The sequence below is a fragment of the Danaus plexippus genome, assembly GCF_018135715.1.
Source record: "Danaus plexippus chromosome 3 unlocalized genomic scaffold, MEX_DaPlex mxdp_25, whole genome shotgun sequence".
NCBI classification, from domain to species: Eukaryota; Metazoa; Arthropoda; class Insecta; order Lepidoptera; family Nymphalidae; genus Danaus; species Danaus plexippus.
Window position 1 is genome coordinate 1,903,528 of NW_026869844.1, and position 13,939 is coordinate 1,917,466.

Consider the following 13,939-nt stretch of genomic DNA (forward strand, 5'->3'; position numbering starts at 1 on the left):
TAACCGTCATGGCATTAGAGAATGAAAACATGGGCTTGAGGTATTATAAGATAAATTAAGGTAAAGTGTAGTAGAATCGTTAGATTGCATGCAGAAATATATCGTGTTTTTAAAAAATATGCTAAATGTTCGGAAGTTTGCCAAAATTTTTGGTCATAAAATTATTGACTTATTTCTTTTTTCATTTTGATAATTTGTTTCCGCATTTAAGGGGAAAATAGGAACAAAAATTTTGAGTGAAAAACGCTAAACTAACCTAAAATAAAGAATGATAAAACCTATAAAAATAGTTTAATTTAGAATAAATTCTTTATATTCTGTAGAATATTTTTAAATTATGAGTTTCAAGTTCCTTTTATAAAAGAGTGTTTTTTTATGTATCAATGTAAATAAAATCCTTAATCACAAACCGTGGGATTAAGGATTTTAATTTTATTTATACAAATGCAACTAGTATTGTAATTAACTAATGTTTATATGTTCCAATACTTAATTATTTTCTGTTTCCTAGTCCGCAAAGGGCTTTTCCAACCCTGTTCATTTTTTTCATTTTTTTCAGTCTAAGTAAGTTTAGTGCTGCGTACACTTTTCTTTTTGGTCATGATGGTTTTCTGTATTATTGGAGGATCGCAATCCTTCTCTATTGGGATAAAGACCGCAGTATTTATCCCCATGATGACTAGATTGTAATTTTTTTTTGGCAAGCTGTTTTTAAAATGCATACCAATATTTTTTTAAACGCGCAGAAAATAAAAAAAATATATAGAAAAATGATTTTTAGTCTAAAATAAAAATTAATAATTCTCAGATGGAACCCCTTTTACAAGGAACTAATAATATTTCTTTTATTGCAATTACAAACAATTATAAAGATTTCCGTAACATAGCAAATTAACATTTGCTTTAATGTTATCTGACAACCTTCAAATCAAAATAATCATCAATAATTGAAAATTCTAATAAAATATTCATACCCGAAATAACATTGCCTCTTGAACTTGATCGGAATCCTATTTCAGTCATCATAGTTTAGTTTAAGCTGAACATTTTACGTAATAACACCCACTAAAAGCAATTCCGATATTTCTATCATCCCTCAGCGAAGCTTCAAGCACAACAGGTGCGCTGCTTCCATTCAACGTCGACTGTCGGACAGAGCGCACGCTTTCGTTCCACGCGAAATGAACCCTGGTTCAGAATTCAAGTCACGGTATTCGCTCTCAAAATCCACGTGATTAAAAAGTAAATAAAATTTCATAAGAAAACTATCTCAGTGTATAAAACAGTTACTGTTTAATAGTGGGTGGATTATCATTTCTTAGGACCGAACAGCGACAACTTTGAAAGGTATGAGGAATTGTAGGTAAGGAAATAAATCTCGTTATTATTATATTAAAATTAAAGTTATTTTAATTTCAAAAGAGTTTTTTTTAAATTTAAAAATAAAAGTATCGAACGAATTTTGCTAATATAAATATACCGACTTATTCGGAATTGCAATTAATAATAAATGAAAATTTTCTTCACATTTTCAAATTTTGTTTATGGTTTGATACGGATCCCGTTTATTAAAACGTATAATTTGTATCCCCTTGCTTAAATAATAGGTCGTTATTGTTTTATGTATAATATTAGGTATACTTTACTCTAAAGAACTCCTATTATAAATAATTAAGATGTAAGTGAAAAATGATACACAATTGGGTGTTGAACAAGTCAAAACTGTCTTGCAGGTACTATCTTAATTAGATTAAAATTTGGGTATAAAAAGTTAAATACTCACTTTGATCTCAGATTTCTAAGTAAAATTGGTATTTCTCGAAATTATTATTAGACAACTTTGAAGGTTTCGATTAATTTCACTGAGGTGTTTTTGACGCTGAAAATTGTGTCTCAATAATAATTTTAACGAAGTCTTAAAGTGGTTATAAATTTAGTGTAAACGAAATTTACGTTACATTTTTTTGGCTTTTCCGTATATAAACATTCTTGTAAGTGAAAAGATTACAATTAATTATAATCTTCAATATCTGATAGTATTCCCCCAATGAAAAATCTAATTTCCTATCATGATATATTCATAACATATCGTTAACTCAAGTGAATTAAATATAATAGAAATGAGGAAATCGTTTTAAAAAAGGGTAATATAAAAAGCAAATGATAATTTGAAAATAAGGATTTAGTTATTTTTGCATTACTCTATTCTATTCGTTATATATTTTAGGGATTGATTTATATATATTATTATTTATTTTATATTGATTGGTTTATATAAAATTAGTGGACAATATGTAACAAATAAATTTCGTACATTCAAAATATAAATCAAAGCTTGTTGTAGTACACAGTGCCTCATTTAAATTTTTCTGATATTCAAAGATCTATTATCATTTGACTGTTTCACTGTTAATTTTTTTGACATTTTATGATACATAACTTTTGCTTACTATAATAAATTTGAAGGAATATTTATTTGCATCGTTGGCATCTATCTGTACATTAAAACATGTTTATTTATATATACATAAATTGAAAATAAGTTCCATTTTAAACGAACTATTAATAGATTGCAAAATACATTTGAAAATTTAATTATCGTTGCTATTTTAGCGATGCTTAATTACAATTCGTTTCATTGAAAATATAAATATCATGTTTATAATAATAGAATAATATGTAATTCAGAAATACATGCGATGTTACCGATTAGTATATTAATTTTTTATAATTTCCTTCTGTAAAAATTTATGTTCCTTTTTTATTTTTAAACCATTTTATTATTTACGTAACCAAATACGCTCGTTTCTTTCTATTGATTTATTATTGTTATATTTTTCATAATTTAAGTAAAGAAAAGATGAGAATATCTTTTTATATGCTTTTCAATGCTTAGAATATAAGTTTTTTTTAATAAATATAAACAAAATTGCTTTCACAATAGAGGCATTTTATATGTGTTCGGTGTATCGGAAAATAATTGCAAATTATTTTAAAATTAATTTGCAATTGCTTCTATATTTATTTCTGAATATGTTATTCTTTCTCCGCCATTTTATTTAGGTTATTCCTATAATTACGATTAACCCTATGCTTATTTCGTTATTAAGAAGAGCAGCAAAACAATTTGTCTGATAACAAATGACTACAGAATAATACATGTTTCCTAAGATAAAAGACAAATGAACTTTATGAATATGTCTTCTAAGCATTTAATTGAAAATAGAAAATTTGCAGCTGTTTATTGATAACAAAGATGGTTTGACATAAATTAAACATATTAAATTTATTAAAGAACATTATGTCCAACATTATGATAAAATAAATGTATCGAGGTGGGAGGCTACAAAGTTTTGCCACTGACATGGCCACCACTCATTAAATAAACTCATGCCGTCAACCAGTTTTCTTATAACATTTTTTGGGCTGTTTGGGCGTTCTATCACTCAACTTACCTTACTTATACTGGAGGTCCGCATTCTAATAGGAGAAAATTAATAACTAATAAGCTGTATTCGCTTCTGGTGACTGCGATGCAGATTCAATGTTAATTCTAAACACTTTGACTCTCATTTTTAGCAAAAATCGAGCGTAAGCGAGTATATCGTATATTACATTGAAAACTACTCTAAGCATTTTTGTAACTTTGAAGACCCAATGTTAATGGACATTGGTAAACAGAAGATAACTTTTGCCTGTTTCTACCAAAAGAACGTGGTGACCAGAAGACGACTAGGTTATTTTAATATCTCAATGAGGCTATTGGCCCAATTTCATTCTTTTACAGCATAGCTGTTTTTGTTAGGAGAATTAAGCTTCCAAAAACCAGAATGGCTGTTGCTATATAATCTGGTTTTCCACGCTGGTAGGGAAGCCCTCAATTTCGTCTTTTCACTAAACCGCTCCCATTTATTAAATTAGATTACAAAGGCGTTGGATATGGACTACCAAAAATCCTATCTTGGATCTTCTTTTTGACTTTGTGATATACCTCAATTCATACACAACGGAATGTTTAAAAAACTCATATTAGAGTTTCCGTCACGAAAAGTAGTTTAGGAGCAACACATTTTAAGGGATTGAGCGTTAAATCTGTCCTCATTTTAGTTGAAGTGTCTATGGGATGAAACTACCAAAACAAAATCCAATTAATCGTTTGTATATGACAAAAAAGTTGGTAAATGATATATACTATATACGACATAGTACGACTCACTATAGGCGATTAATTGAGGTGCTGTGTAAACAGATGTCGACAAAGTGAGGCTCTATAGAAATCGAATCTTGCTTTAAACTGGACAAAATGTAGAAATTTCTAAGATTTTCACGTATAGAATAAATTTAATAGGTCTTATAAAAACTAGACATTTTTATTACAATTTAGTATTTTTTTCAAGGGAAGAAGAAAGTGAAAAAGTATTTTTAACTCCAATTCACAATGTTAACCAAACGTAGACCAGCGCCTTTAAGATATCTGACACAGAATAAATTCTTCCTCAATATCTAAATCCTTTCCTGATTTATAAGGTAAGGAATTATTCTAACATTACCCAAAGTTTAAAATCTTTACTTACTTTTTTGTAACATACTATTTTTATCTACTATCCAAAGTTTCATAAATAATGATTGTTGTAGCCATTCTAAATGCGAAGATATACATCTCTCATATTATGCCTAATAATGCTTTACGGCAGTAGTTTCATATTGAGTAGAATTTATTAAACTGGAGTAAGTTACGTTCTGAGGCACAATATTGTAGAATAATTTCTCATTATTATTAACATCTGTTAACATTCATCCCAATATAACCCTCATTAGTATCACAAATATATTACATATATTTTCAAAATGCCAATCAATTATATATGGTAAACAATTAACAACTATCTAGGAGGTTTCGCCTTCACATTTGTTCATATACAATTCTTCTTTGGTGAAATGTTAAAGACTAAGTTATCTATGGATAGGTATCGCAGCAGGAATTGTTACATTAAGAATGCGTCTTGAAAGTTTGACAGCAAGTTACGCTGCTTAATGGAACGAAAATATTTTATCGCATTAAATATCAAAGCTCACCAAACTAAAACGTTACTGTTGTAAAGATGTTTGAGAATTATTTAGTGTTCTAGTTGTGTTGTGCTGATGAAACTGATGGCTTCTTTTGTTTACTTAAAATTTAATAGATGAAACTTCTAATCACCGTACTGATTACATTTTGGATATGTCATAATATCATTACTTTTGTTAGTCTTTTTTAAAACACATATATACGAGACATTTTGTATACCTACTATGTCTTATTATTATATATACAAAAAACCTCTTAAGAAGTATATCATCATCATCATCATCATCATCATCATCAGCCCACTGCTGAGCAAAGGCCTCTTCTCACATGGAGAAGGTTAGAGCATTAATGACCACGCTTGCTCAAGACGGGTTGGCGATTTCAATCTTCTCTCTCTCTCTCTCACTCTGCCTAGCCTTATTTCATTTCATTTGAGGTCGGCTCTCCTCGTCATTCTTCGCCAGGTTGGTCTATCTTGGATGGTCGAAGCATCAAGTTAGGCTTCCCTTAGATCCTTGTTTCTAACAGACATCCAGGTTAAAAAGGTTCTCCCTCGCTTCTTAGGTCCGGTATCTAAGCTCAGGACTTGTCTAGTCATGTTGTTTTCAGGTCTTCTCTTTACATGTCCGTACCACCTCAAACGCGCTTCGGAGAGCTTTTCTTCGACTGGGCGGATCTTAAAACTCCCACGGATATATTTGTTTTTCACTTTGTCTGCAAGGGTGACTCTTCCTGCCCATCTCACCATTCTCATTTCCGTCGTGTGCATTTTTATGTTATGAGTTTTCTTCATAGGTCAGCATTCAGCACCGTGAATAAGAGCGCGGCGAACCGCGGTTTTGTATGCCTCTCCTTTTACGCTTCAATTATAATGGACGGGTTGGTGATTTCAATCTTATAATTTGAAATTATAAGACCAGATTTCCTCACGACGTTTTCCTTCACCGTCTGTCAGTGGTGTCTAAATGCTCTTAGAAAGTAGATATGACTCGGAAAAGATCACATTGGTACTTACCAGGTTTCGAACCCGCGTTCTCACATATGAGAGGCGGGCCTTTAACCTCCAGACCACCACGAACAAGTATTAATAAACATTAATTTTTAGAATGGGCAATTAAACATATCGATATTTATATAACAATGTGACCAATATATTATAAAATAAAATTTAATACACGAGGACGATATTGAATTATTTTAATTTGTAATCTAAACCGTTTTGAATGTGTTACTAAGGTAAATATTCAACAAATACCTATTACATATTTACAATTATTATTATTTTATTTTGTATAACACAAAATTGTCATCTCTCGAAAGAGATAGGTAATGTAAACAGTAATAATATTTGAGTTTGATTTATGTAATGAAATTTGTCGTCCTGGTGAGGTTATTAATTTTAGGTGTTATCATTTCGAGTAAATTTAAATTTTCGTTTTGGCTCTAAACTCATTATTTGAGAGTTTTGAGGTGTACGTAATTTAATATCTCGCTATAATTCGGTTCTGTACCAATTTCAGTCACGTATCTGTCAAAAAATGTTATATTCATATCTGTAGGTGTTGTGGGCGTCTTTCTGACACGTGTTTATGGTCGTTATTAAGCTGTTTATTGAAAATGGTAGGTGGGATATTAAAATACTGAAATATACTACAGTTTCACACATTAAAGATAATGTAGATGAATGAAAAAGATTTTCTCTTATGATAGGAAAAAATTACAAGAAGTGTTTTTCACGTTGGGTTCTTCTTTCTAATATAATTTAAAAAAAAATGTAAAAACATATGAGTCATATATTTTTATTAACCATGACTTTAATAACGATATTCATCATGATTCATAGTATTGTTTAAATTATTAATCAACTTGCTGTGTTCTATTGTAAAAGTTATTTAGAGTAATTAAACTGGATAATCATTCATTGATGTTATGAATTATTTCATACATTTTTATAAGAATTAACTAGTAGAGTATACATAATATATTTTTTAATATAAATTAAGATGTTTTATTATTTTAAATCTAATTAAGACAATTTTTGTCTTTCCACGAACACTGATTACAAAAATACGGAAAGATTGGGTTAAAAAAAAGCTATGAAAAAGAAATATCTGAAATATATCTTTATCTACAAAGCTATAACTATGGAGGCCATAATATAATTGTCACAATATCAATCGATAACGACATATGACATAATACCACTGCTGCGTTTTGTGGCAGCTGTCGTACTTGTCAGTTAATGAAAGGAAATAGAAAATGCATATTATCCTAACTAAGTATTTGTCAATTCTTGTTTTATCAGAATATATGATAAACATAAACATTTCTTATTTTTTGATAGAATTAGACGACATATTTTAACTAAGTATCAATAAATTTATGAATTAATATTTTTCAAAGTCACTTTTATCCTTGTCTGTCTATGGTTCAAAATTGGGTTCATAGAGAAATAAATAAAATGTGCTCAAAATATTTGGCAACTAGCCGGATGTCCTATCTAGCGTCTCTTTTAGATGACAACACGTCGCCAGTATAATGCCATTTACCCTTGGGAATTAAGCTGAATGTCGAAATAAATTATAGCCTTTGTTACAATGCACTTTTTATACTACCAACTTGACAGATTATATTGAAATCCTGTTAATAGGTTTTACCTGAAAAAGAAACAGATACATACTTACTATTTTCCACATTTTAACAGTATTAAATGTAAGTAGAATTTATAACATTAGTATGACAATATATCATCATGATGTAAAAACTCATTGTTTTTGAAAAAATAATTCAAATGTGTTTCATAAACAGCAGGAATGTTTTTTAAAGTAATAATTTTCACTAACCAATGTTAACGTAACCTATTTCAGTTAACAATGTTGTTGTTGTAGTTTACATTTATGAATACTTAAATTCTTATTTAGGTTCTAGGAACAAGAATATTTATTGTAACTATTTTTTAATCTAATATAAGAGTTATTTAAAACCTGGATTCGTGGTACCCTCTTTTGACAAGGTTACTTAAAAGGCTCTCACGGTGTATTAATTGCAGGTTATATCACAGAATCCCCGCTGATTACACTGTTCACCTCGTGATGAATTTTCACACAATCTGTTATTTACTGTCAGCTCTATATTTTTTTGTATAAATCTTTAAATTATTATGGATGTGGATACGATTTTAAGATTTATTTTTTAGTTTAGGCGTATAATGAAAATTTTTATCATAGTAGCAACAATGCGCTGTCGTATTTTGGACATCTTAAACCTAATCAAGATTTTCTTGAAGTTTTACTTTTACTGGAATTCCCTGACATGTATGATAAAAATAAACATTATCAAATATTAGTACTGTAGGCGTTTTAAAATTAATTCAGTTTTTTTATTAGATAATTTTATGGCAAATAAAAAATTGTTAAACAACCTTGTAGAGAATTTTTTTTATCTTAAAGTGGTTACGCGAAAAGGAATAGTTTTTATACTTTAAAACTTTTGCTATTTATTTATTAAATAATTTATACATTACAAAAACTCGCTGTAAGACTTCAGTACTTATTTAGTTTAAGTACTTAAGTAATATAAATAAAACATGAGAATAAGTGGAAAATTTTGATAGTTAAAGAGAATCACATCAAGTTATTTGTATTATTTATCTTTATACAAAAATAAGTCTTAGTAATCCAAGAAAAATACATACATAAAAGTTATATGAAGGCCTGTAATTCATATTGTTTTGTGGTTAACATATGGTTCATATTATTTTTGACATTCGTATAATATTCATCGTTACAAACCCCAGCTGCTACCTCAACAGTTTTTCATATACGGAATGGTTTCAAATGTGTTGGTATTTTATAAAACGTAACTCTATACATATTTTTAAACCCCCATAATAATTCAAGTAACATCTATGTAACATTAAATTTAATAATTTTTTTATAATAAACTGTTATTTGAATAAGTTAATAATTTTAATTTAAAAAGATTTTATTCATAATATATAGCATTTCCAAGTCTTTCTAAACGCAATTACACATACAACCTGGATTACTGTCTGAGGCCTTTTATCCCTAAGGACGGAATGATAGCGGATGAAACCGCTTTATTTAGATTGAATGTATTTAAATAGGACCCACATATGAAAAAAAAAAAAGAAATAATGAGGTATACTTTAGATAATTCTATAAAAAATAATTCTTATAGAAGTGAAAATGACATTCATCAAAAATAATTGAAATCAAATGAATGGATCATGATCAAACGGACAGAGAAATAATAACCTCTGATAGGATGAGAGCGATAATTCGCCCAATTAAAATTTGAATGGCATATCTGATTAAAACGCTGTGGTGAGTTTCGTACACCCTTAAAAACTGCATCGTATCAAGTGAGAAAAAATTTCGTCGGACATTTAACATGTGGGTACTCTTTTTAAGAAGTTATGTGATAAGTTTTAAAAAAATGATAATTATTGTATTTTATTTCGAATTTATGTTGCTTAGAAAAACTGAATTAAATATGTTCAATATAAGTACCTTTAAGTTTTCTATAAAAATAATATTTCAATCCACGCAACATTGGATCCAATATATTGATGGCGGAAACAGAGTAATTAACTTCTACGGATGTGTAGGCCGGTATTAAGGAGTACAGTCACAACATAACTTCACATTTAAAGTTTTTCGCATTTTCTTAGCAGTTTCAGATACAAATAAGTAATAATATACGCGTGAGGTGCCCATGCAAGGAAAGAATACTTTTATTTGATAAAATCTGTTTTATTTCATATATCTTCTTGATTATGATTTATGAAGTCTTCAGTTCTCAAATAAAATAAGATGTGTTAGTTTCGTTACGTTCAACCCATTATAAGTAACCCATTATAAGACTATGCTGGATGATATCGTCCTAATTTAAAATCGATGCAATTTCATTCCTAAGTCAGATGACGGACCAAGAAATGAATATTAAGAGGAATTAATATAAGGATTTGATATCATAGGCATTTTTTTGGTATAAGCGCATACATTTTTGTAATAAACGCCTTCAGTATAGTATGACAATATTTCTAATATCATTTTTAAAATTAAGATGAAATAGTGGCAAGGATGAAGTGGCCTATTATTGTATTTTTATTGATATCCAAAGCAGAAAATTTCTTCTTGTGTTTATTTATTATGTACCTATTTTTCTTTGTGACTGTACTTATTAAGCGTCTGACGTATATTCCCGAGAAGTGGCCTGTTATATAAACTAGAATAAGGAGGCGAATAAAAAGACAATATGTTAACTAATAACACAAATACTATAATGCTAATTGTAAATATTATTGTAAAATGTTATTGTGTTAATATAGTTTTCAACTGTCCGAAATGTTTTTCAATAAAATATTTACTCATATATTAATAATTTATTCAGTATTTTCGTTATGTTAGTTCTTGTTAACGTAGCAATTGAGATAAACGACGTGGGTAAGGAAGGTTTGGTCTCAATTTAGGATGCTTTATTAGGTAAATTGATTAACATTGTAACCCAAACATCTCTTCATACAGAACAACATACAGTTTATAGCAATAACAATTTGTAAAACGTTTAGGTAATAAATGGAATTAGTGAGAATTACCACACTACTTTTTATTGCTCAAGTTATCCATTCTATATTCCAAATAAACTTATAAAATGACGTTTTTTATAATTATAAATGAACAAGGAAAAAAACAAACTACTTGGAACAAACGGCGACTATTGCAGATATAACATAAAACTATGGTACGTTCGAAGATGTTAAGTTAAATAAATTTTAGTAAGTCATTTCACCTACAAAAAATATCAGCAAAGACTTTTAGCAAAAACATACAGATACAAAATGTGTATAAAGTTCATTACCCATAACCTTTTGTTTCAAAACACAAAGCTGTCAGAGCGTGATAAATTGAATCGTATGATAATCCTTCCTATGACGGTCTTTTACATTATGTTTTACTTAGCTAATTGACGGTTAGCTGTTTTAATTCAACTCTATTATGTGTATTCACGACATGTGTTTATTTTCCTTATGATACATTTCCAATATTTTCATTATAATGTTTCTCTTAATTTAATTTTCTTTTATGAGTGCATTTTTAATTAAGATTGAATATTAATGTTCCGATAGCAGCATAAGCTGCTTGTGGAGTTGTCTTAAACATTAAAGTACATTATAAGTAAGAAGTTTTCGTGAACTCACATGAGCAACTCATTTAAATATACTGTAACATTGATATAACATTGGTATCATACACGTGTCTTCAGATCGTTGGTATGCTTTGTAATAGGAGTACGAATTATATACATAAAAATGTAATATTTAATGTACAAAGGACTAACGGTACACAGATAGGTTATTAAAAACAATGTGTTTCTGGGGAACTTGGTGATATGAAATATGTATGAGAATTATACTCTTAACAATAATGAAGACAAACAGAAATTTAATTCCGTTCTAGAAGTTGTAATAGACACTCTTACACAACGTGGTATATTATATAATATATTTGAAATAAAATTAAGTTATCTATGTTACTTACTAGAAGACAGTTAGGTAATAGCAGTATTTAAATTATCAAAATTACAGAAAGCCAAGGTATTCGTTGCGTAATTACCTTTGTTTAGCCTTATTTATCTTTGTTCTATAAACACTGATATGAAAATGCTTTCCCATTCATTTTTTTACTTCCCGATTTATTGTTGAGTAATGTTTTAATTTGTGTTGGGAAAAGTTTCAATTATTGTTATGTTAGTACGTAAATACTGATACATATTTAGAAATATATATCAAATTGTATAAACACATTATATGCTAAATAATCTAGCGTTTTATCAATGGTATAATTTGATAAAATAGTAAGATTGTTTATATTAATAGCCTACCAGTTGACTAAGATAATACAAGAATTTAGCAATAACCTACAAGATTAAAGCTATTATTTGATAATTTATAATTTTTTATAGAATTTATTTATTTTTTTGTATTATGTCGTTGTCAATCTTATTACTGTTTTTATAATATTCCATTTTTAAATAACCATTAGGGTAATATAAGTAATAGAACAATGTTATTGATTTTCTGAAGCCTTGAATGTATTCTATCGACACATTAAAAGTTGCAATGTCGCGTCAGTGTCATTTGTTATTCTTTTGAGATTGTAAACGATGTTTGTATTTCAAAAAGGATATTACTATCTTGCTGAGTTGTACGAGTATGTACGATTTACGATATGAATATTTTAGGCAACGTTTTAACGTGAACTTTGGCCTTTTCTTACATTTAAGTATAAACAATTGTGTTCTCCATCTACCATTGACCATTATAGTTTAATTTGGAATGCGTTTAGAAAAGTTTGTTCTATAGTTTCATTTAATTTAGAGAAAGTGCCATATGGATAACAATTTTTTATTAAAAAACTTCAAAATCAACCCCAATAGACCCCAAAATAAACCCCAATAATTAAAGAATTTTTAAAATAGATATAAATAAGTTTTATTTCAAAACTGATATACATGTGCTACAAATGGACCGAGTTCAGAATATATTTAATGTCAAAGTTATAAATATAAATCGAAAATTTAAAATTTTCCATAACATTTTTCACAAACGTAACAAATTTTCTATAAATTCCCTCACGACCGATGAACTTGAAAATTGGTACCGGAAAAATTGTTACTACTTTTACACGTATCGTATGTCAGTGCATAGTGATTGGTTGAATATTCATATCAAGATCTGGTTGTAAAACAAAAGCTTTTTGGACCGTCACATGCTCGTTATTAGTTTCCAAAAATAGTACTTCTAATTTAGACATTATTTTAAACCTGTATTAAAACTGATGGCCTCTCCTCATAATAACTTGCTTTTAATAATTTGTGGTATTTACCGCTTTTCCGTAAAGAAGCTCAGGTTTTTTTTTGGATGTGAAAATACCTTTAATTAAGTTTTTATTTTACGTTCTTGATATAAAGTTTTCCAAGCTATTCCAGTTTTTATTTGTATATCAGGAAACAAACAACACTAGCTTTTATATCGGGGCAATGATGTTCAAGCTCGACTGCTTTCTAATTTTCTTCTAGAAATATAAACTGCAATGTACAATAAAAACAATAATCAAGTTAAATGTGGTTTTCAGCTTTTTCTAACTAGAATAAAGCATTTAACTACTAAATTTTGACTATCAATTATTTTAAATTAAATATAATAATATTATTGTGGTAAATAAAAATAGATGGTTAAGTTGTTGTTTTAAATTAAAACAAGTTTTAGTTTCACCAATAAATTTAACATAAAAGCTACACATCATCGTCAAGTTTTAGTGACATCCAAAAGTGGAGACTTAACGCGTCCGTGGAGACGTAGGATAAAATATGGTGAAAATTAAATTTGTAGCCAGAACTTATAATGAAACATTCATCCATCCAGTATACAATTTGGGAAAGTGTCATTATTCTGCAAAAATTAAATTTAGCTGAATCACTGTCACCGAGTTTTAATAGAATGAACGAGTTTCGCAAATCAAATACGTATACGTTTCGTACGATAAAAGGGTTCGGTATAAAAAACGAGTTGTTCGGTAAGGGTTTTTGGAATTGTCATTATAGAATTAATTTCTCTATGGAATCTACAACGGAATCTTATCAACGGTAATTTGTAAAGATCTTAACTCGCTCATTGTGTCTTAATTATAAATTTACAATAATTTTAAAGTAAGTCCTGGCCCTCGTTATCTTTTAAAAAAAATATATGTTTTTCTGTATTTTTTGTGCTGAGTAAATGAAGTGTGAGTGTATTTATAAATATATATGTTAGTAAATATAACAACTAAGTGTTTTAGAAGCCATTTG

General features: G+C 28.6%; 1 protein-coding gene across 3 annotated transcripts in view; it reads left to right on the forward strand.

Annotated features, from left to right (window-relative positions):
* The first annotated feature begins 1,151 nt into the window (after positions 1-1,151).
* Positions 1,152-13,939, forward strand: part of LOC116770007 (5-hydroxytryptamine receptor 2C) — a 47,381-nt gene continuing 34,593 nt past the window's right edge. For 2 of the 3 annotated variants that reach the window (XM_061526807.1, XM_061526810.1), the window contains exon 1: positions 1,152-1,363. The gene's annotated coding sequence lies outside the window, so the exon portion shown is untranslated. The remainder of the gene's footprint in view (positions 1,364-13,939) is intronic. The other variant, XM_061526808.1, reaches the window with a different exon arrangement.